The following is a 23,227-nucleotide window of genomic DNA, read 5'->3' as shown; positions in this document are numbered from 1 at the left end:
TTAAGGTCTGTTGTTGATTACATTATGTCTGCGTGAATAATAAAGGAAGTTTTTGTCTATTTTTCCCCATTTATTTATTCAATCACTATTTATCATTGTGGACTCATGGATGTTTGCTTTATACTTGGGGTTATAATCCAATACTTCTTAGTTTGCTTTGTTTCTCAGCTCTTGCCAGCTTAGCTATAGGGAGCTCTTTAGGTGACTCCTCCATCCCCTCGACATACACTCAGAATTTTTGGGGGGAAGCACTTTCATATTTTCTGGAATTCTAAGATGCTCTGACTTCATCTCATATACTTTCTGCTTTGCTCCAAGAATCAGCCATTTCTGTAAGGAGCCCTTGTTCCTCTTATTGAAGCCCAAGGTCTGGGTTCTAGGTGTGCTTGTTGCTACTAGAGTGGCATTGCTTCTAGGTCCTCTCAGCTGACAGAGAAAGGAGACATATGTGTGTATACTAACCTCTGCATATGAACTTGTTTAAAAATATTATTATATATAACCAGCTGTATCTATATTAAGCTAACTATGAGTCAATACTGACCTTTCCCACTCTAATAGATCACTACATGGACCATTCTAGCTTTCTCTCCCTTCTTAACAGTACTCTCCCACTCCCACATTGAGGTGCCTTCCTCCCACCACCCTCTTCCATTTCCTTAATTGTTCAATTCCAGTATACATGTATAGTGGATTCAGAATTGTTAACTCATATGCCATGGGAAATTACCTCATCAACTAGAGTACAGTGTTATGTATCATTCCTTTTGCCTTTAGTCTAATATACTCCACTCATTTCCAAAGTTACTTAGGTCAATAACTTGTTCTCCCACCCTATTCAGTGAGGTTGTTTCATACATTTATAGTAGAGTGACATTCAGCATTCCATTCTGGGAATTCTCTGGGCCCACACATGGTTCCACAAACATTTGCATACATTGAAGTTTACTGTTTGTGCTATAAAGTTCTATGAGCTTTGACAAATGCTTAGTGACTTGTTATCACAATTAGAGTGCCACTCAGAGCCATTTCATGACCCTAAAAAAGTTCCTGTGTTTCACCTATCCTAACCCCTGTCCCTTGAACTTCTGGAAACTAATGATGTGTTTATTCTCTGTAATTTTGCCTTTCCAGAATGTTACACGATTGGAATTATACAGTATGTAGCTTTATTCAGACTGGTTTATTTACTAGCAATAGGCCTTTAAGATTCATCTATGTTCTTGTATGGCTTGATAGCATGTTTCTTTTTATTAGTGAATGATATTTTATTGTAGAGATGTACCATTGTTTGTTTACCCATTCATTATTGTAGGACAACTTGGTTTCCTCCAGGTTTTAGTAATTATGAATAAATTATTCATATTTATACCACACATATATACTATTATACAGTAAACATTCATCTGCAGGATTTTGTGTAGGCATAGGTATTTAAAATCAATTGGGCAAATATATGGGAGCAGGACTGCAGGATTGTATACTAAGAATACATTCACCTTTGTAAGAAACTGTCAAGTCATCTTCTAAAATTCATTATACCGTTTGCTATCCCCACCAGTAATAAACAAGAGTTCCTATTGTTCTGCATCTTCTCAAATATTAGTATTGTCAATGTTTTTAGATTTTTATCATTCTAATAGATATGCAGTATTCTCTCATAGCTGTATTAATTTGCAATTCCCTGATGGAAAATAACATTGAGCCTTTTTTCATATGCTTAAATTGCCATTTTTGTATCTTCTTTGGTGAGGTGTCTGTTCAGACCTTTTGCCCATTTTTTAAAGTTGCATTGTCTGTTTTCTTATTGCTCAGTGTTAATAGTTCTTTGTATATTTTGAATACAACTACTTTATCAGATATGCCCTTTTCAAATATGTTCTCCTAGTTTGTGGCTTGTCTTTTCATTCTCTTAACAGTGTCATCTGCAGAGAAGAAGTTTTGTTTTTTATTTTAATGAAGTATAATTTTTCAATTTTTTAAATTTCATGAATGATGCTATTGGTATCATATTTAACACCACCAATGCAAGGTCATGTAGATTTTGTTTTATATTTCCATCAGACATTTCATTGTTTTGAATTTTACATTTAGGTCTACGATTCACTTTGAGCTAATTTTGTATAAGACATGAGGTCTGTTTTTACGTGAATTTTTTTACATATGGACTTCAAATTGTTCTGGCACTATTAGTTGAAAAGATCATTGCTCCATTGAATTGCACTTGCACTTTTATCAAACATCAATTGACTACATTTGTGCGTCTGTTTCTGAGTTCTCTATCTGTTCCATTGATCTTTGTGTCTTTTTTTTTCCGGGACCATGCCATCTTGATTACCGTAGCTTTATAATAGGTCTGGAAATTGAGTAGTATGATCCCCCAGCTTTGCTCTTCTTCAGTATTGTGTGAGTTATTCTAGGTCCCTTTCCTTTCCATATATCCTTTAGCACAAGTTTGCTGCTATCTAAGAAATAGCTTGCTGGGAAGCTAACTGGGGTTGCATTGAATCTACAGATCAAGTTGTGAATACATCATGTTTTAACAATCTATATTACCTAGAAATTCTAGTAATCCAGAGATAAAAATGGACACCCTTGCATTGTTTCTGATTTTAGGGGTAAATTGTCCAGTTTCTCACTATTAAGTATGATGTTAATTGTAGACTTTTTTTAATAAATTATTTCAGGAAGTTTCTTTCTATTCATAGTTTATCAAAAGCTTTTTTATTAACATGTCTGCTGGTTGATACTGGTTGATTGGGACCTCAGCCAGGAGCTGTCATAGGAGCATGTACATGTGATCTTTCCATGTAGCTTGGGCTTACTTCCTCACTTGTGGTAGCTGGTTTCTAAGGATGAGCACTCCAAGCGAGAGAGCCTGATGGAAGCGGTCTCGACTTATACAGCCTAGCCTCAGAAGGCATGCGATGTCACTTCCACTGCATTTTATTTATTAGAAGTAAGTCACTAAAGTCAGTTCATAGGCATGAAAAGAAGGATTAGACTCCCTCTGTTGATGGAAGAGTATCAAAGAATTTGTAGAAATGTTTTAAAAATCTACACAATGGCTTACATTTCAAAGGTGGAAACATTAGCATCAGTACTTTCTGTGGAATGAAAATACTGACTACTAGAATAGACCAGCGGTCTAATTTTAATTGTGCTTCTGAGGCCTCTTAGCACAGGTATTTAGGTTAGATTCTGCCCACGCGCTTCAAATCAGATAAGCTCAGGGGAACAAACAGGACATAGCCCTTGGAAGTGATGATGCTGGAGAAGAATCCAGGAGAAAGGGAGAGAATGGGAGAAGAAGTCAAAGACCAAGGAAGGCTCCTTGGGAGTTTTGAAATCTGATGTGATCTATACATTCCAGATCCCTTCACCTAAAGAGAAAACTAACTTATACTGCATAGTAGTCCTTTACTCGGAAGTGAATTAGTCTCTCAACTCTGTTATAGTCTTAGACAGTAGTCTAGGACAGGGGTTGGCAAACTTTTTTCTGTACTGGGCAGATAGTAAGTCCTTCAGGCTTTGCGGGCCAGGTAATCTCTGTCACAGCAGTTCATCTCTGCTGTCGTTGCTCACAACAGTCAAAGACAATACAGAAATGAATGAGTTCTGATAATATTATAAAATTTACTTACCAAAACAGGCAATGGGTTAAATGTGGCCTGTGGATCTCATTTGCTGACCTCTAGTCTAGGACAATAATATGAGCAAAGTTGCATGGGGTAGGAAATCACAATGATTTTTTAAAGAAATAAATAGAGCATATTGGCTAGAGTGATGGTTTGGGATAGGGAAAATGTGCAGTAGAACAGGAGACAAAGCTGTGAGATCCCTGAATGTCAGAGTTGAGAGTTTAGAATTTATTGTGAAAGCAAAGTTATAACATTCAGAAATATTTCATTTGATATTTATTGTTAATAATGTTATAACAAGGTAAAGAAAGTCTAAAAAACTAACCATAATACCATTCCTTCTATTCAGTAGCTCCTTGCATTTCTTCCTGTTCCTTCTGTGTTTCCGTAGCTCTCTGACTTTCTCAGGCTCTCTTACTGCAATCTGTCCACAGGCCACCTGGTCTCCTGCATGTAGACTGAGAGCTTCTGGAAGACAAAGAACTTGACGGTTTTTATATCCCATTGCTGAGCACAGCAACTGTCACTTAAAAAAGAAAAAATATATAAATATATTAGCATTTGTTGTATATATGCGTGTTATATATTTAACATGTGCATATATATTTAATATATATTTACTATGTGTATTATATAACATATGTTATACATATATACACACACATACATACATATATATACATATCTGTATATTTATTTGCAGGAGAGATATCTACTTGTGGTAAAAGAAAACTTAGCAATAAAGAAATATACAAAATCAAAAGGAAAAGGTCTCTGTAATCTCATGCCACAAAGATAGTCTTATACAGAATTTACAGTATATCCTTTCAAACTACTCTCTGCTCAGCCTCACTGACTTCATGTTCATATAACATTTTAAAATATGCTGAAATCAAATTTTACACATAATATATTTTTTGTTTTTAAACTCAATGTAACACAGTAAGCATAATTCATATTATCAAATAGTGAGTGCAATTATTTTTTGTGATGTCTTCATTATAATGCATTGAACCGATAAGCCCTAATTAACTTAATAATTCTTCTATTATAGGGCATTTAGTTTCCTTCTAATGTTTTCAATTATTAATGAAGCTTCAGAAAAAGTCTTTAAGGTTAGCTGTAAATAAATTGAATTAGTATTTTAAAATACATTCCCAAGAGCAAGATTAGTGAATCATAATCTGCATCACAAGTTACATCGTTACCAGGTATGTGAGTTATGTGAGTGTGCCACCTAACGCCAGAAGCATTTCCCGATTCTCTCTCTCTCTATATATGTATATATTTATATTTATGTATATATATTTAATTTGTTTATATATAAACAAATTAAAGTTAATATATATGCATAACTAATTTTTTAATAAAGTAAAATTATACCTGATCATTGCTTCATCTGTGTTTATTTGATTGGTAAGGTATAATACTTTCTTTATACTACATTTATTTCTCATTTGTGTTTTCTCATAACATTATTATGTTTCTTTATTGCTGCCTTGATGTTCATATGAATTTGAATGAGTTCTTTATATACTATACGTATTAATCTTTTATGTGTACTTGATTACACTTTTTACCATTTACTATCCTGTAAATGATGTTTTCATTGTGCCCCCTAGGATTGTTACATTGTATTCTCTTCCTCATTATTTTCTGGGTAGTGACTTGGTATATTCCTTACTTACTGCCTAAGAAATTTGATACTGGGAGACTATGACTTCATTGCCAGTAGTCTTGAGGTTTTGTTTACAGACACATTGTTTTATTATTTCAAAGATATATAATAGTCATGAAAAAGAGTCAGTGCTATTTCTACTTTTGTGTATTAATTTAAGTCTTGCTTGTGGTTTTACTATATGATAAATTTTGATAAATAACTGGTCATTAAAGGTAATGTCTATTAATTCTACCACATTGTGTAGGAGAATATTGTTAGTTTAATTTATATATTTGATTTTATCAGCTTAATCTGTCAGGCTGATAGTGGATATCTAAAAGAACTAAAATTTCTCACTTCCGTTGTATTTTTGTACACATTTTTTCTTAAATTTTTCCATATAATCCATTTACTCCCCTTTTATGACCACCTAGCATTGCTAAGTACAACTAGATTTAACATTGCTGTGTTTTAATTGGTGACATTTTCTACTTAAAAGAGTATTTTTTAGAAGAGATACATCACAAAATTTGGAATGTAGAAAATGAAAGTCTTACATAAATCTGCCACTGGAGGAAACCGTTAGCTGGTTGATGTATATTCCTCCGTCTTTTTTAATGCACATAGTGATGTTTATAAAGATACATACTTTTTACAAACAAAACTATGGTCATACTTTACATACTCATTTCTTTTCATTGTAAAATTTATATATGTGCAAAATGGAAGTCTTAAAAGTACAATCCTATGCATTTTGACTCATGTATAGAGAACCATATAACAAATATCCCAATCAAGACATAGAATATTTCCATCATCCCAGTGGGTTCGCTCATGCTACCTTCCGAGTAAATCTCTCCCCATTTTCTGAATTTTACCACCATAGATAATATTGCTTATACTTGTTTCATATAAATTATATCATACAGTATATATACTTTTGTATATATACCTTTTTGTACATATGCTTTTATCTGATTTCCTTCACTCAAATATTGTTTTCAAGATGCATATATGTTGTTGAATGTATCAGTAACTCATTTTTTCTTATTGTTGAGAAGTATTCTATTGTATGAATGTAAAATAATTTTTAACTATCATCCTAACAAAGGATATTTGAGATATTTTCAAGTTTTGGCTATTGCTATTACAAATATTAGCAACAAATTGCTGCCAAAGTGTTTTCTAAAGCAGTTATACTCTCTACCCTTTCACCAGCAATGTATGTTTTCTCTTGTTCCACATCCCATGGTAACTTTGGATACTGGCAGTCTTTTTATTTTAATTGGAATAAAATACATATAACATAAAATTTACCATAAGCGACATTCAATACATTCGCAATGTTTTGCCGCCATCACCACTGCAATTCCAGAATATTTTCATCACTCCAAAAGGAAACTCCAACTCCATTAACAAGTCTCTCCCCCCACCAAGTACCCTATTTTTCTGTCCCAATCTCTCTCTCTTCCCTTTCTTGGACTCCAAGTATATAATGATAGACTGCCTGACATTGCCTTATAAGCTACTCAGTCTGTATTCCTCTGCTTTTCAATCTTTCTTTCCTCAGGTCTTCTGATGAAATTATTTTTATTAATTTGTCTTTTAAGACTCTTTAGTCTCCAATATGCTGTTAAGCCATCTGGCACTTAAAAGTTGTTAGATATAATTTTCAGTACTACAATTTTCATTGGATTCTCTTTTATATTTTTCATTCCTCTGCTGAGATTTCCTTTCTATTTAGTCATTATATCCATCTTTTATTTAAGTCCTTGAATGTATTTATAATAGTTATATTAAAGTCTTTGCCTGCTAATTCCAGCATCTATGTAATCTTAGATATCTATTTCTACTGACTTTTTTTTGGTGAGGAAGATTTGCCCTGAGCTAACATCCTTGCCCATCTTCCTCTATTTCATATGTGAGATCCCACCACAGCATGGCTTTATAAGCAGTGTGCAGGTCCATGCCTAGGATCCAAACCTGCGAACCCAAGACGACCAAAGCAGAGCATGAGAACTTAACTGCTATGCCACTGGGCTGGCCCCTTTACTGACTGGTATTATCTTTATTTTGTGCCATACTTTCTCACATTTTACACTTATAATAATATTTTAAAATTAGATTCTGGACATTGTGGTTGGTGCTGTAGGATATCTGACTGTGCCTTCCTTCAAGGGTCTCAGATTTTCTTTAGTCAGGCATATCAATTGCTACCAGACAATTAATTTTAACTTGACAGAATATTATGTGTGTATATGTTGCTTTATTTTTGCTTGTTTGTACATAGGTTTTACAGCTCTCAGCCAAGGACACCTGGGGAGTCTCTATGCATAATTCTGGACCCACCTCTCTGTGTAGCTTTCTCCTCTTTGGTGCCCTGCTCAGTAAATCCTGGCTACCTCAGCAGCATCTCTGATATCTGCCCCCTCAGCTTAGCAAGTCTTCTGTGCTCTGCTTGGACTCCGTCTCCTTGTAGCGTAGTCCAGAGAGAGACCACAGGTAGAAAGCAAGGATAAACATGCCATTCACCTGGTGTACCTCCCTTCTCTTGAGAATCAGTTATGTACTGCCTATATCTGATGTCTATGGAAAGTTTTCTCAAATATTCTGTCAGTATTACAGTTGTTTGCAGAGGAAGGGCAAGTCTAGTATTCATTACTACATAATGGGTAAGAGAAGTCTTGATTAGGGACTTTTTATCACTTAACAATCATACTGTTTTGTACAGTGATAATAATTGATATTGATAAAATATTGTTGTCTCTATCTTTGCAATATTTTTCTTCCAGGGTGATACATATGAATCTCAATTTTTAAGGCTTGTTCCATATTTTTTTATGAGCATGTCGTTAGTTAGAAATCAACTTATAAAGGTAATTTAGAAACTCCTTGAAGGGCAGTAATTATATTCTGTAGCAATAAAATAGTAAAAGATATTAAATATTGGAGAGATGAGTTAAAAAAATTATGACGATAACAGGGGAAGTAGTGTTAAGGGAAATGACATAAAGAAAACATACTGAAGGGGACATTATAGTGTGCAGGTTACTGTAAGGTCGAAATACTGTAAGGATGTGGGAATTCAGAGAATTAGAGGGTGAGAGAGAGGAAGGCTCTGCTGGCTCTATGGATGTGTTTACTTAGTTGCCCCATTTCACCGCAAAGACCTCCTTTACATAAAGGTTGTAGAAATATGAACACTGGCATAGAATAAAAGTAGATTATGGGACCGGCTCCACGGCCGAGTGGTTAAGTTTGCGCGCTCGGCTGCGGCGGCCCAGGGTTCGGATCCTGGGCGCGGACGTGGCACCAATCGTCAGGCCATGTTGAGGCGGAGTCCCAGATGCCACAACTAGAATGACGTGCAACTAGGATATACAACTGTGTATGGGGGTGGGGAGATAAAGCAGAGGAAAAAAAAAAGATTGGCAACAGTTGTTAGCCTAGGTGCCAATCTTAAAAAAAAAAAAAAAGTAGATTACTAAATCAAGGAAAAAGAAAAATAAAATTTAGGTCAAAACATTAAAATCCAATAGCATGTTTAAGGAGCTACACATTTGGCTATGAGATTCCTAGTTAACAAAGGAAAGAAGAAAAGTGAACTCAGTGTCCATGATGCTAAAAGAAAATCTAGATGTTTAGGAGAACATTGTTAATTAATTAGTTAGTTAATTTTTTAGTCTCAACAGCAAAGAGAGATTTCTCTGGGTTCTTACAGAGGTACCAATTTCAGCATGTTCTCTGATAGCACCTTTATGTTAAAGACAAGGAAACAGTTTACTCTAGTAACATAATTACAACTTCTGATGTCAGGGATAGTGTTTTTTCCTTCATTCTTCTCATCCATTCCAACAGAAACATATTGACAAATATGTTTTATTATAAAAAGATTGGGGGGTATGGTGTCCTTCACCTGCAATATTTTATCCTTAATGTTACTTATAAATATGCTTCAGCATGGGTTTTTTTTTTTTTTCACTTTCAGCCATATTCATTCTTTATTCTATGTGTAAATCTGTATATTATGCAGATATGGGACTGATCAACTGGATGGATGGATGGATGGTTGGACGGACTGATGGATTAGGAGGGGGGAAAACATCAATATCCTAAAAAAATAGCTTTTCATGTTGGAATCAAAAATCTATTCATTGCAATGACAAGTATTCACTTACCAGTATGCCACTTGGCCAAATGGGAGATTTAGGAGCAGTAATCTTCCCAGAAAAGTACTGGATCAAGGCTTATAATTGACCTTTTTGATATTTATTATAGTTCCGTCTTCTCGCTTCCTAGCTTTCTTTAAACTCTGAAATGTTGGGACTATGCTAATCTCAACAGGAACTTTATATTATAGCTTTAGCCTTCCCAGATATAACAGCATATTTGCATAGCATGAACTTTATATTGACTCTTACAATTCCTCAGATAAATGTCTTTGATATATTTAAAATGAACAAAACCCATCTCACAAAACTGAGATGGAAAATTAAAGGCAAATTTTTATTTTCATTAGTTCTAAACTTAAAAGTCACCATCTTGGTAGAGCAAGAAAAGTTTGAAAACTTCTGACTCTCATGTGTCTTGATCCTGAGTCCTAAGTGAGTAATCTTACATTGGGAAATGGTAATAAATGATGATTTTAATTACTTATTTGTCCACATATGTCCTTTATTTTACTATCTATCACATATGAGTATGAGTTGATGCAGTTTATGGGAAAAAATTAAATGACAGCCCAAGTTAGAAACACCATAAAGAGATCAGGTAAAGAAGGCAATGGAGGATTTTAGTAACTGAGGAAAGGTTTTCATCAGCTTTTTCATGTGTAACTTTCTATTTAAAAATGTTGCCTCAAATGATGTCATGCTCAATTATAGAGACTAGATGAAACCCTTATCAAAGCAAACTGCAAAAGAGTTTATGTCATGATAAAGTGAATAGACTAGAAACACAGGAGAGAGACAGGAGTTAGAATCTGACAATACAGTTGACATTGCTCCTGGCTAGATTAAATAAACATGATTGTTAAACCACTTTTTCTCTGATTTATTGATAGGATTATTTATATGAATACATTTCCAAAAACTTAAGCAATGTTCGAATGCATGATAAATAACCCTACTTTGTCAAAGATTTTTTTTCTTTTACTCTACTGTTGGATATTTTATTTGGTATTGGATATCTCTAAAGAGATAAATAAATAGATTTTGGTCTCTTGATAGATCTTTGAATCAGTGGTAAGCAAGAGTCATAAAATTAACTGGGAAACAACCTCCTTCTGCTGAGGAAGACTGGCCCTGAGCTAACATCCACACCCATCTTCCTCTAGTTCATATGTGGGACACCTACCACAGCATGGCTTGCCAAGCGGTACCATGTATGCACCCGGGATCCGGGCCAGTGAACCCTGGGCCGCCAAAGCAGAACATGTGCTTAACCGCTGCACCACCGGGCAGCCCCCAACCTATGTTTTTTATTTCCTGTAATATCGTATGGACTTTTCATTTAAAATGGTTGAAAAAGTTATTCCTTAAATGATCTGTGATGCCTACTTTGATTGTAATTCTTCAACAACTTTTTATTTATTCCTTTGTTATTGATAAATGTTTTGTTTCTTATTCAATTTTAGTCATTCATGTTTTCCTAGAAAATTACCAGTTAGCAAATTTTTTAATGTATACCAGCATAGAATAGTATTCCTAAAAATGGGATTTTGGAGATATTGGATTCAGAAATTAACAGGTGTGCCAAGAAATAAGTATTCCTTAATAAACTAAATTTCACATTATATAGGCAAATTAGAAATTAGAAACATACTTATCTTTTTTTCTGGAAAATCCTAGAATCAAAATATCTTCTTATTTTTGTTAAACCTGGTATTTCCCAAACATTCTTGAACATTGACACTTTTGCCACCACACAAAAACATGCCTATAAATATACTATAAAGCACTGCTTTGAGGGGCAATGGTTTGGAAACACTGGCATACAGATATGAAAAGTGGTCTCCCATATTCATTTATCTATTTATTATGTTTTACTCTGTAATTACGAAATAATGAATAGACCCTGCAAAGTATATACAAACTGAAATGTGAATACAGTTAGTGAAAGTCTTCACTTCTCTCTCTCCATTTTTGCTTGCTTTTACAGAATTCTGAATGGAATGATTATTCACTTATCTTTTCTTCTCAGTTATTAACTAGTATATTAATTTAAACATACGAATTACTTCCTACAGATTTTACTGCATAATTTGTACTTTTTAGTTATAATTTTTCCAAATTCTTTGTTTTGCTTTTTCATTAAAACAATAATTATTCGAGACTGTTTCTTTTCTTAATTTAATAATGGATGAAGATTTCTTAATAAACTTTTTTGTTAAGAACCAATTTGTTGCACTGTAATTGAAGATTACACCTGTATAAATCTGACTTTTAGGAGTTTATTGAAGTATTCTCTGTTGCCTGGTATAGAACATGGATTGTAAATGTTTGCAAAAATGTATAGTCATTCCTTTCAAAGTAAAATATTTAGTACAAATCAGTTTATTATATTAATAATGTATTCATTACATAATATTCATATAACATTCATTCAAAACAGCACATGAGAATGCCAAGGCTGTGGGTGTTTCAGGTAAATACATTAAAAAAGGGAGGCATGAAAGAATTAAAGGTATCAGCAAGGGAATATTATCTTTGATAATAATTGCATTATTTTAAACTTTCATTGATTTATCTATTTTGCCTAATTGGTCTGCCTAAATTTTGAATGTTATTTTGAGCAATTCAACCATGGTCACTTTTTCTTCAATTTTTGTTGAATTTCTAGTGAGTTTTTGCTTTAGATTGATTGAGTTGTTCATTTGTTCAACAAATATTTACTGAATATCTGTCATATTCCAGGCATTTTTCTGGGTCTGTGGATGTATTATTTAATAAAAAGACAACAATCCAAAAGTCCTTTCTCCCATTGATCTCATTTTCTAGTATCATGGTACCATCTTTGATGCTCTGACACTAAAAGTTAATGAAAGGTATGTATTAATTCTGGCTTGTCTATTAGTATAAGGACAGTATATCAGTGTAAGTTGTCAACTTTTAATATTTGTACTTCTACTTAAGTTTGTGTCTGCCTGGTAAAATTTTGTATATACTTAGATTTTTTTTTACTTCTTTCTCCCATTTCTTCGTTGACTATCTCTTTTATAGGGAATACGCTATTCTTTCATACCCTAGATATTATTTTTTGTTCTATTTTTATCTGTTTATTCTTTTCAGTCACTATTTATTGGTACACAGCCTGGAGGAGGCAGCTTGCTAATCCCTGGGGATAGAACAGTGTAAGATTTATTCAAGGTTCCCACTTCCCTGGAATTTACCTTCATGTGGGAAGAGACAGATCAGATTTTAGATATTAGTAAGTGCTATGAAGACAATAAAGCAGTTGAATGAGATAAAGGGGATAAAAGACATTCTAGATAAGCGAGCAGGGAAGGTTTCTCTGAGTAGGTGCCATTTGCTAATTTCTGGATGAAGATCCAGTCATGCAAAGGTTTAAGAGAATAGTGTTCTAGGGAAAGGAAAGAGCAAATGCATAAGGTTTAGGAATTGAGAGAAAGCCACTGTAGCTGGATTGCCTAGAGCAGGTGGAAAGGAGCTTTAAAAGGAAAGGAGAAGTCAACTTTAGTTGTGAACTAAAGTGAGACTTTATACATGAGAAGTGAACTTTATACTTTAGAAAATGAGGATTTCATCATTAACTGAGAGTGACTAAAACTCTGTGAAATCTAGATGGTACTCAGGAACAGGAGTATGAAAAAATCTATTTTAATAATTGCATTCCTATGAGTTTATTTCCTTCAATAAATTGACTGCCAGAACTTCAATATACATACCTATATTTTTAAGTCTAGATCCATTTGTTTTCATAAGTGACAGATTTGGTCCTACTTTCTGCATATATTTGATTTTATCTGAGATGTACATAATATTAATAATATTTTTTAAATTATTTAATTGCCTGTTAAGAATGTTTAATCTTTACATTATTTTTGACCATAGGAATTAATTTTGAGACTGAATTCTTTGCTTCTATGTCTCAACTTAAATTCTTTTAAAATCATAATCTTTTTGTTTTTCCATTCTTTATTTCTTGTGTCTCTCAGTCATCTTTGATTAAGGTTGTCTTTGATTAAATTTTTAAAGAAAGTATGTTGGTCTCAATGTCTGAGAATGACTTTGCATTGCTTTTGTATAGGAATGACAACTTGGTTGGATAAATATTTTCTGATTGCACAGTCTTTTTACCTTTAAAACTTTTTCTTATACTCAATATTGCACAGATGTCTGTGGAAAGTCTGACTTTGGTTTTAAGGGTATTTGTAGAGATTTTTGTTTTGATTTTCTCTCATCATTTTTATTACCAAGTTTTCTCTAGGATTAGCTCTCTTTTCCTTAGTTAAAATTGCTTTAGAAAGAAGTCCAAGAACTTTTTTCGGGTCAAAAATGTTTTCTTCTTACTTTTATTTGATCACTGCTTCTAATTCATCTATTTTGTTTCTTGTTTGAAGAGCTGTGTTGTATGCCAGTTTAAATTCCTTATATCTTGTATGAGCTGGTGTCAAGAACAGTTGTCCCCTGCTCTGCCTCTGTATCTTCTCTGTTGTTTCTCCAGAATTTGTGCTTTCATAAAAGAAGCTTATTCTGCCTGCACACTAACATGGATTCCTCAAAGATTCTAAAGATAGATGACTTTTTTCTAGTTTTCAGCACTGATACAGGTTTTCCCTTCATTTCCTTCACTTTCTCTCTCTTTTTTGTTTTTGGGCCATTTCTGGAACTCTGGGAGGGAGTTGTATCCATCTGTTTTCTAATAACAAGCTTATCCAGACATCCAGAAGCACTTGTTTTAAGCAGTGCTTTATGTTGCCCCTTATAGAAATGTTTATATCCATGTTACTGAATGTAATGCCTAAGAGAAATTTATGTAAGTAGAATTATTGGCTCAAAATTATAAACGCTGAAATCTTTTGATGCATATTATCAGAATACTTCCCAGAAATCTAATGTCAAATAAGTCCTCTATCAATAGATTGTATCTGTATTTTTCTTTTCATTTTGATAGGCTAAAAATTGCACCAATATTTAAGTAAATTTGAATTTTGTTTCAGTGAGGTTGAACATAATTTCATAAGATAACTTGGTGTTTTGTAAATTGTCTTTTCAGATCTTTCATCTTTTTAAAAGTAGGTTCCATTAGGTCACTTATAAATGTCAAAGAATTCTTTGTATATTAATTATGCTAATGCCACATAATATTATTCATAGTAGACTCATCACTGTAAAAAATAGACCCTTAAAAGAATAACCTTTCATTCCTATGCAGATTTTCACTTTACATAGTTGAGATTATTTTGCATATGATTTTAACAGTAGTCAACACAGGAACATTTATAGATTTTTATCTCTGTCAAGGATTTCCTTTTGGGAGAGGGTGAATAACATTTTTTCTTGTTTAGTTTTTCTCACAGCACAATAATTTTAAGTGGTTTTAAAAAAAATGAAAAGAAATTTCCTGTGAATTGTAGGATTAAGGATATGGCTCAAAAATCAGATTTTCTCTTAGGAACAGTAAAAATTCTGAACCAAAATTTATCCAATCAACATGAAGAACACTGAACAAATCAAAGGAGTTCCCAAAGTCAAGAACCAAACTTTATTAAAAATGAAAAAGTTCTTGGGGCTGGCCTGGTGGTGTAGTAGTTAAGTTTGTATGCTCTGCTTTGGTGGCCTGGGGTTCGCAGGTTGGGATCCCAGGAGTGGACCTAGAGACTACTCATCAAGCCATGCTGTGGCGGCACCCCACATACAAAATAGAGGGAGATTGGCACAGATGTTAGCTCAGAGACAATCTTCCTCACACACACACACAAAAATTAAAAAGGTCTTTTGTACTATAAGTTCCTTTTTTTTAGGTTATGATTTTTCTTGTACTTTTCTCTGTAAAGCTCCATGAAGACAGGGTCCAGTTCTGTTTTGATCACCAACATATCCCAATGCTTGGCATTGTCATGTTAAAACATTTGTTAAATATAACAAGGAAATCTTAACTTTTTATGGCTGTATAGGGGGTGTGTGTATCAATAGTGTATTGATGGTATGTTTATTGAGCTCTTCTATATCTGGAAATTTCATTAGCTTCTAACATGGAAGGAATTTGGTTTTCTATAAAATTCTTGAGTTTTAAATTTATTTGTTCAACACCTTTAACTGTTATTCTTCTGCCTTTTGTATTTTATTATACATCAGTATAAAATTCAAAACTATTTCCTTTTCACTTGAAGTTTATAGTCTTTGGTCTTCATCTCTTTTTGAAATTCAAAACTTCTACCAAGACACATCTGATATGGGTCTTATTCAAGTGATTTTGGGGGAAGCACAGTGGTTCTCTTTTATCTATATACTTAGTTCCTATTTTAACTAAAATAATTTTCCTCATTTCTGTTTTTTAATGTTGTTTCTGTTCTTATGCATTTTTCATCCACATTTATAATTCTTGGTTTACTCTCCATTGAACTTCTTTCATATCCATTACTATTCTCTCCCCCTCATTTCCATTTGTTAGAATTTTATTTTTGATGATAATAATTAAAAGAAGGAGGAGGGGAAGTAGCAGCAGCAAAGCTCTGCCACTGGAAAAATAAACTAAAAACTCTTTAAAAATCACCTCTTATGCCAAGGGAAATAGAAAATTAAATTGCAAAACTTCTCAATAACGATAATTATTATTATTATTTATCAGTATCTGTGGAGTGTTGTTAAAGCAGTACTCAAAGTAAAATTCATGGCATTAAATGCCTTTATCAATAAAGCCGAAAATAGATAAATTAAAAAAATTATTCATAGACTAATTGAGAAGAGTAAAATGAAAGAATTAGTAAAAATAAGTACATAAATGCATAAAAACAGACACAGAAAAACAGTGGAATAGTGAAACAAACAAATATATACATTTTTAAACCAATGAAATAGACACACAATTATCTAACACAATTTTTTTTTAATTTTTAATTTTTTAATGTTTTTTTGTGATGAAGATTGGCCCTGAACTAACATCCATTGCCAATCTTCCTCTTTTTGCTTGAGGAAGATTGTCACTGAGCTAACATCTGTGCCAGTCTTCCTCAATTTTGTATGTGGGATGCTGCCACGCATGGCTTGATGTGTGGTGTGTAAGTCCACACTGGGCTCCAAACCCATGAACCCCGGGCCACTGAAGCAGAGCTCAATGAACTTAACCACTATGCCACCAGGCCAGCTCCGACAATTTATTTTTTTAAAGAAAAGGATGGAGAATAGAGAGGAAAAGCACAGGTATAAAAAATAAGAATAAGGGAAAAAGAAAAATATTATGAAAAACATGAAATTTAGTGAAAATCATGTCAGCTAATTTTGTATAGTTACTTGTAAGTAAATTTGAAGACATGGATGAAATGTATAACTTTCTTAAAAGCTATAATTATCAAAAATAACACCACTAAAGAGAGAAATTGCAGCAAAAAAATATCATAGGAAAAAATTGAGAAAGTTATCAAAGAGCACCTCTGTAAAATACAAAACACAAAACAACAACAAGAAACAACAGCAACGGCAAAATTAGCCTGTTATATTCAGTTGCACACTGTACATTTGCCAGAACTTTAAAACATCTGTTTATCTAAATGTTACTTACATGTTACAAATAATAGGAAAAGGAAAATACTGAAGTCTAAACACAACATTGATTGCACAAATTAAAAAAGCTAATATCATTTATGAGTACCAGTGTGAAAAATTTTTAAATATTAATCAATAGAATCCTATAGCACATTAAAAAAATATGTCATGACAAAGTGTGGTCCATTTGAAGAATGCTGAATTGTACTACAGTAGAAAATCATTAATATAGTTAAATATATTATTAATAATTATGTTATTAGTTCTAAAATATATACCATATTTTTTCTTTATATGTGCCCCAAAAAAGTCATTGGAAAAAATTCAACCTTTATTCTTGATTTAAAATTTTATTCAGTAAGAATTGATGGATATGTTTTGAGCAGTTATGGTATGCTGTGTACTTTTTTGGTATGAAATATTTTCTTCCCAGAGCAAGATTTACCTGTGGGATGAGAATGCTTTCCTGTCCATTTGATTTTAGACTTGACCATAAGACTTGCTTTGAGCAATAATATAAGCATAGAAGTGACATATTTCAGTTCCAGGCAGATGCTTCAAAAAAGACATTATATGTTTACACTCTCTTTTCTTGAGCTCTTGACCTACATATGAAAACAATATCTCCAAATAGTGACATATTTATTCCTTTAATTTCCATTCCTTTAAGCTGGATGCCAGCAGAGAAGACACATGAAGCAGACCTGAACTCAGCCTACAGCCTGGAGCTCAGCCAAGCCACTCAGAGGGGTCAGGCGAAGCCAAAATCAGACAGCAACCTGGGAAGGAGCAATAAGTGTTTATTTTGAAGGGCTTTTAATTTTAGGGTTGTTTGTAGAAAAAGTTAACTAATATATTGAAACCCTAATACATCAAGAGCATATTAGAGGTATTTCTTTAAAGTTTGAGCAAGGATGCCACTCTTACCATTATTATTTAACATGGTACTGAGCTGTTAACCAATGAATTTAGATAAAAGAATGCAGTTGGAGGAACAAGAATAAAAAATGAAAGAAGTTTTATAGATGATGTGATTATATATCTGAAAAACCCAAGAGAATTAGTGGAAAAGACTACAAACAATAAGAGAATATGTAAAATAACAGGAAAGAAACATCCAGAATGAATACAATGAGTAACCAGTTAAAAGATATGTCAGAGAAAAATCCAATTTTTCATAGTGACAAAACAAGCAAAAACATACTTAGACACAAACTTTTTAAAGTTGTATAAAAACTATATGAGGAAAAGTTTAAAACCTTAAAAGACACAAAATAGATTTAAACTAATGAAAAACAAAAGCATATATTGTTCTTGGATCTGAAAACACCACCATAAAAATGCCATTTCTTCCTAAGCTGCAAAATTGAATGATTTCTATAAAACTATCTATAGGCTTATTTTTCTACATTAACTATGAAATCCATATAGAAAAATAAACAAATAAGAATTACCAGGAAACCTCACCAAAAAAAAAATAAAAAGAAGACTATTGGGGGCTATAACCATATCAGATATTAAAATATGTCATAAAAGCTCTATAATTAAATTATTATAGCATATTATTGGTGTAGACCTACCTATGAAACAGGTTCCTAAGTCCACAAATAGATACAAAGGCTTGTGGAAATGCAGTATGTGAAGAATGAGACAGCTCAAATATGGGAGGAAATAAGGCCTTTTGGCTAAAGATTGTTGCGAGTAGTCATTTGAAAAGAGACAAAATTAGATCCATATCTCATGCCATACTGCACAATAAGTTCCAAATGGATCAGAGATGAAAATGTAGAAACTTAAACGTGCACATGCTTAAAGAAAGCATGGATAAATTGATTTATTGCCAGCAAAAGGGGAAAACTTTTAACCATGCCTCAAAACATTACTAGATTTGAGTACATTAAAATTTGCATTCCAGGAAATGCCATGAGAAATGAAAATTTAAATTACGCACCGACTGAGAAATTATATTTGAGACATAACACACACAAAAGGCTAATTGCTCTGAAATCTGAACAGACCGAAGAAGAAATGAAAATGACCCTTAAACATATGAAGAGATGGTCAACCTTATCCATAATAAGAAAAATGAACAGTAAAATTATGTTTCTGGGCTATTTGATTGACAAAACTTACAAATTTGACAACAAACTCTGTTATAAGGAAACAGGAATACTTATGTGTTGCTTATGGGAATGCAAAATGGTTCAACACTTATGGTGAAGAATGTGACCAGACCTAGAAAAATTGCTAGGTATTTATTTATTCTCCTTTCTAGGAGTCTATCCCAAAGATATACTAGCAAAACTATGAAATTATTTATGCACAAAGTTATTATTTGTAGTATTATTTGTAGTAGCAAATAATTTGGAAAAAAACAAATATCCATCAGTTTGGGACTGATTCAATAAATTATGGTCTACCTACACAGTCAAATATAATGTAGCTGCAAACTGGAATGAAGACTATCTCCATAAATTGAGAAGTAGCAATTTACAGAAATGAAAAATCAGGATGCCGAACAACATACATAATATACTATCTTTTGTGTAAGAAATATATAAATATTTGTATACATGTTTTCTACATTTATAAAAATGATCAATAAATGGGTAAATTTTTAAAATAATAAAAATAGATACCTATAAGATAGAAAGTTTATGAAAAAGTCACACAATACAGTTACTATTCCAAAATTGCTTTTGTTACAAATCTTACATTTCTGGACTAAGCATAAGATCACTGGAGAAAATAAGAGGATGGTATTTCTACTTTCTTTAAAGTGAAAATGTTCATGTCCTTTTTAGATCACAGTACCAATTTGTTTTTAAGTGAAATTTTATTCACTTCGTGGTTAGTAGAAATTCTTCACATTCTCTGAGAGTATGTTGACCATGAATCTTACATTTTTAATGTGGTAATTTTCTTTTTATTTTTGTCTGTCTCTATATAGACTCTTAAATTTTTTAAAAATCTTATACTACTAAAAAGTACACGTTAATTAAATTATGAAAGTTTAATAGTTTTATCCTTAATATATTTCTAAGATCTGACAAGATGAACACTATACTATTGGCTAATCTTGTTTATTTGGTTAACATTCCAACTCATTCTTTCAAAAAAAGAAAAGTTTTTCCATTTGAGGTTTTGCATAAAATTGTTTAAACCCGTAATTATTAGAAAAGACTTTGGAGATTTTTATTATTTGTTCTAACTACAGCAGCTCATGGTCTGCCTCTTCACTTGAAAGATTTCTCTCATATAGTTCAATATTTTTTCATAAATTTAACAATATAGTTTCATCACATTTATTGTTAAAACCTTTCTGAATATTTTCTATTTTTCGTACTGACCGGTATATAGGATAGCCATTTATTTTGGTTTGTTTATTTTCTACCCAGGCAGTGAGCATTCACATTAGTTCTAATAGACAGAAAAGCATGTTGTCTGCAAGTATTTATGACTAAGATGTCGGGTTTCCAAAAGTTACAACTAATATAGCTGATTTGTGCCTTATTGACTTAATAAAACATCAACCTAGTAATTCTCCTTTTCTTAAACCAAATTATAGTGAGAATGCTTTCAAAGTTGCATTTAAATATGACACTGGCTATTCTTCACAGTAAGAGAGAACCTATCAATTCTTAGTTTACTGTTGGGGATTTTCTATGGTATCCTATTATGGTGCCCACTTAAAAAGGTGAGAATTCCAACAGATCTCTTTAGAACATATTCCAAGAATTAATCACCCTCATTATCAGGGAATATCTTTATACCTCACTTAAATCACTGGTGCTTCAACTCTAATCCACTACTTACACTATCCCTCATGAGTTAAAGCACTTCATTATCACCATCTGTTATATCTCTGTGTTCAGCTTTCTTCATATGAAAATTCTTGCTCCGCTTTCAATTATTGTTGTGTATGCTTCAATAATATTCAGAGTATGCTCATCTGGACAAATACATCATGGGATAAATTTCAATTACTGTTACTACTTCTAATTCCTTTATATAACCATATTTATCATTCCTATAATGGTTTCCAGTGGCCCTTGGCCTGATGCTTTAAACTACATAGTAATAATTTTTAACTTTATCACACAGAAAAAGTGCTAATCAGAAAAGATTATTCTAATTTTATTCTAAATCATCATTAGGTAAAAGGACATTCTTAGGAAATGAGATTTCTGAGAAAGTAAATACTGGTAGAAAGCTAGTTTAGCCATATAAAATTATTTTTTAAGGTGTTCTGTATTGGAGGTTATGTTTTCCAAACATCAGTTTTTGTGGAGTATAGATAACCAACTAACTAAATAATGTTAGGAGATTAGTCAAAGGTAAATATGAATACTGGAATGTACATATGAATTAGAATGGATTTTGTTAAATACATACTATCAGTAGTTAAGTGCATAGCAAGGCAATAAACATACTGATAATGTGAAAGATTTTTTAACTTACATCCAAGACTATATGGTTTGAAGTTTTTAACTTTAGATAATAAGATGAAAAGTTTTTCTTTTGTGAAGGAGATTGGTCCTGAGCTAACATCTGTTGCCAATCTTCCTCTTTTTGCTTGAGAAAGATTGTCCCTGAGCTATGATCTGTGCCCATTTTCCTCTTTTTTGTATATGGGATGCTACCACAGCATGGCTTGATGAGTGGTATGTAGGTCCGTGCCCGGGATCTGAACCCAGAACCCCAGGCCACAAAAGCAGAGCACTTGAACTTAACCACTATGCCACCAAGCCCGCCCCAAAAGTTTTTTTTTTAAATTTTAAAAGAGATTATTTTTCTAGACAGAGATCGAGCAGCCCAAGAGACATTAAAAATGAGGATTACATTGGTATCGTTATATATACATAGTTGGAACATTGCTTTCAGAAGCAATTTTCAAGATTTGAGACAGATGTGTACTTTTGTTTGTTTTAATTGATTGCTAGTTTTATAATAGAATCTAAATAATAGAATAATAATAATCTAAATAATAATCTAAGTAAAAGTTTGTTGAATTAAAGAATGAATGTATACATTAAATCAGATGAGTATATTTTTCATGGAGAGAAGATTCTGAAACAAACTATTAATGAAAGACAATTTAATATTAATCTTTTGTTTATTTCAACATTGATTAATTTATGCCTTTGAAGAACTAGAGATTATGAAAGCCTGGATTATATAATCTCACTTTAAAATCAATTCAATTCAATGGAAATAAAAATGACTTTTTCTCTTGATAGTTCTCCAGATATGTCTATTTTGCTTCAAGGACAGTCTTTATCAGTGGAGATATAAACTGAGTATAAACTCTTATCCTAGACTAACACAGCTCTCTCTGGGTCTAAGTCTGTGAAGAACAACTATTCCTTCTTCATATATTGTCAATGGCCTAAAACATAAAAAGCAAGGAACTTCCAGCCGTCAAGTAGGAGAATTACGTTTTGAACTTCTAAACACTGAGTCTACTGTGATCACCCATTATGATTAAAATCAGAAATCTCTCGTGTCACTAATTTACATAGAGCTTTTGTTGTTTTGTAGAATCCAATGGACTATTTAGAAAGGTTGAATCAGATTTTTTCCCTTGCCACTGCACCAGTGGTCTAGTTCAGTAATTATAAAATAATTCTTCCTATGTTCCTATGGCCTAAGCAAGACTGAGTCAAAATATAGAGGAAAAAAGTAGGAATAGTTAGTAGAAACAAGAAAGAGATATTTTACTCATTACTTTTGATTTTTATCCTTCTAATTACTTTGAGTTTTCAATGAAACGAATTGTAGAGCAGTTGTTAGTGTGTTTACTATTCAGTGATACAGAAAAATGCAATACAACTGATGGTTGACTCTGCTTTAAGGTTTAAAATCTTCCTCATAAATATTGTGCCAATTCATTTTTGGAACAAGCAAGTGAGAGAGTAAAGACATTTATGGGTAATGGAATCTGGTACTCAAGCTAAATTCAACATAACTTTTCCAGTTCCCAAAACAAAGAGGTTTATTCTCCAAGCTTTACCTGCTTCTGACAGTAGAAAGAAAGAAAGGAGTAGATGGCTTTTATCTGGGACATACGTATTTTATGTGGGCATTGTATATTCATTTGTTCAATACAAATTTATTATGTTCCTATTATGTGACAATTACTGTTGATAGGCACTTGAGATACCACTTGACAGGCGCATTATGAACAACACAGAGAAACT

General features: G+C 32.7%; 1 long non-coding RNA gene across 1 annotated transcript in view; it reads right to left on the bottom strand.

Moving 5' to 3' along the window:
- Positions 1-3,983: 3,983 nt before the first annotated feature.
- LOC139045064 (uncharacterized) overlaps positions 3,984-23,227 on the bottom strand; it is a 150,338-nt gene continuing 131,094 nt past the window's right edge. Inside the window, exon 4 of the long non-coding RNA XR_011502697.1 lies at positions 3,984-4,167. This is a non-coding gene — a long non-coding RNA (uncharacterized lncRNA). The remainder of the gene's footprint in view (positions 4,168-23,227) is intronic.

The sequence above is a fragment of the Equus asinus genome, chromosome 4 (genome assembly GCF_041296235.1).
Source record: "Equus asinus isolate D_3611 breed Donkey chromosome 4, EquAss-T2T_v2, whole genome shotgun sequence".
NCBI lineage: Eukaryota > Metazoa > Chordata > Mammalia > Perissodactyla > Equidae > Equus > Equus asinus.
This window is presented reverse-complemented; position numbering and strand designations above follow the sequence as displayed.